The sequence below is a fragment of the Octopus bimaculoides genome, chromosome 24 (assembly GCF_001194135.2).
Source record: "Octopus bimaculoides isolate UCB-OBI-ISO-001 chromosome 24, ASM119413v2, whole genome shotgun sequence".
In the NCBI taxonomy this organism is placed as follows: Eukaryota; Metazoa; Mollusca; class Cephalopoda; order Octopoda; family Octopodidae; genus Octopus; species Octopus bimaculoides.
This window is the reverse complement of record NC_069004.1, coordinates 26264308-26267069: the sequence shown is the minus strand read 5'-3', so window position 1 is coordinate 26267069 and position 2762 is coordinate 26264308.

Genomic DNA, 2762 nt, shown 5'->3' with positions numbered 1-2762 from the left:
AAGTATCAGAGTTGTGACCTCACAAAGCTGAGAAGTAGTCGCTTCACCTGGAAAGTCTTCCTGATCTCCGAGCTACGCACCCTTTCGAGCGACGTTACTCCTGAAATCTTCCAGAGGAACTACATTACGGACAGTTGTATTCGAGTTCGTATTTTCACTCATTAACCACAGAATGAGAGAGCAAACAAAATAAAGTGGTAGTCAACGCATTTTGTCGGAGTTGCATATATATTTTTTAATAATAGTTTCGTTGGCCACGTCGGACAGGCTCATCTTATCAGAAGCTGAGAGCAGAGTCTTTTCCTATTTCATTTTTATTACACGATTTTTGTCCTTGGGTAGAAACTGTAATTTCGTATTTGCTTACCCTTAGAAATTATAAAAAATTGCTAATATTTCCTTCAAACTTTGTGTTATATCTATTCAAAGCCCAAAGGAACCCTCTCAATATATATCTATGATGCTCCCCCATTACTCCTGCTCATGATCAGAGATGCACTTATTGTCAGCCACTAAAGGACATACTCAAGTGGTTAAGGTCAAATAACTGACAGGCAAATCTGTGATTTTGAGCAGAATATTTGCTATAACGATATTTCTGCTTCAGCAACTCAGCGCTGAATCTGTCTGAAATGTAATGGAAAATGTTTTAGTTTCAAAACATTTATGTCTAAATGACAAAAGTAAAGTTTGAAGGGGATGGTAGTCATTTCCTTTGATTTCTAGATAGAAGCAAACAGGAATAAACACTTTCTGGCCAAAGACAAAAGGATAAGAATAGAAATGTTGTTACACAGTGTTATTTGTCAATTAGTTAAGGCGACCAGATGGCAGAATCGTTAGCATGCCGAACGAAATACTTAGCAGCATTTCGTCCGACTTTATATTCCTAGTTCAAATTTCACCGAGATCGACTTTACCTGCCATCCTTTCAGGATCGATAAAATAAGTAACAGTTAAGTAACAGTACTGGGATCGAAGTGATCGACTAACCCTCATCCCAAAATTTCAGGCCTTGTGCATATTGTTCTATATTTAAGAGATGGGGAATTATGTACATTATTTACAGTATTTACATTTGACGGATATTTGTCCTCATCTTTGTTGTTAACACAACGTTTCGGCTGATATACCCTCCCACCTTCATCAGGTGTCTTGGGGAAATTTCTTGGGAACGAGAACCCAGGTTCGAAATTTCCCCAAAACACCTGATGAAGGCGGGAGGGTATATCAGCCGAAACGTTGTGTTAACAACAAACAAGGTGAGGACAAATATCTGTCAAACGTAAATACTTGTGCATATTGTATAAAGAATTATCAGCTAATTAATTAACTAATTCATTAACCGATTACTTGTTAAATAATATCGATTCATCAAGACATCAAGTCAGTCCAGCTCTAGAATAAACAAGAGCATCTCATTGATAAAGTCCCGAATTGTGACGAAGGAACTCTGGGAAACTAACTGATTGTTTTACTTTTCGAACGATTAAGGGAGGAATCAATTAGGTGATTTGCTAATTCGGTAACAATTTGAATGATAATTAAGATAAAGTGAACTAGAAACAATGCGTGTGTTTTTTTTTTTACCGGCAAAAATGACTCTATCAACATACACCATCTGTTTCAGCACATGATTTCACGTCAAGAAACTTACAAAAAGAATACAAAAATGGAATAAACACACACACACATACACACACATACTCAAATATACATAAGCATATATATACATGTATATATACATATATATACGTATATACGTGTATATATGTAAATATGTATACACATGTATATATATATGTGTGTGTGTGTGTATGTATATACATATATATATATATATATATATATATATATATATATATATATATATATATATATATACATACTTATATATATATACATATATATATATATGTATTTACATATATGTATTTACATGTATATATGTAAATATGTATACATATGTATATATATATATACATTTATATATATATATGCATATATATATATACATATATACATACACACACACACACGCATATATGTATATACACACACACACACACACATATATATATGTATATATATATATATATATGAGCTTTACTGTGTGTCCTGTGAGTTTTCGTTTGAAACCTTTTTGCTATATTGTCTTTCTTGCACATTGTCATTCGTTGTTGTTGTCTTCGTCCTTCTTCTTGTTCCTCTTGTTGTTTATGCTTCTATTACTATTGTTGTTATTGTCTCCTCATCGCCACCGACGTCGTTGTTGTTGTTGTGGCTGTTGTTGTTGTAGCTGTTTCTTTTGTTTTGTTTTCTTATTTGTTGTTGTTGTTGCTAATAGCCTATAAAACTCTTTGTCAAAGAGATATTCAGTACGAGAGAATGTGAAAGACCAAGTATAAAAGAATTCCTAGGCATTATACAAACGGAGAGTCTTCAACAACACAGCGCTGTTGCAAATGTCATGACATACCGTGTAGGGACAAAAATCAGATACTTACTTCTGTACAATCAATCTACGTTCTGCTGCATTAACGGTTATATAAACCGTTATTTCCCAAGTGATACCGTAACCACGCCTTGTGGGTATTATATCTTCCTTTGACAAACACTTCAAATAAAACTGATAAAAGTATCATAACTATATCGTGTATTATAAATGTAACGTGGTGTTTGGAGCGGCGAGGATATTACAAGGTTAAAAGAGAGCGTTATAGTATTTTTATTAAAAGTATTATAGAACTATACATATGTAT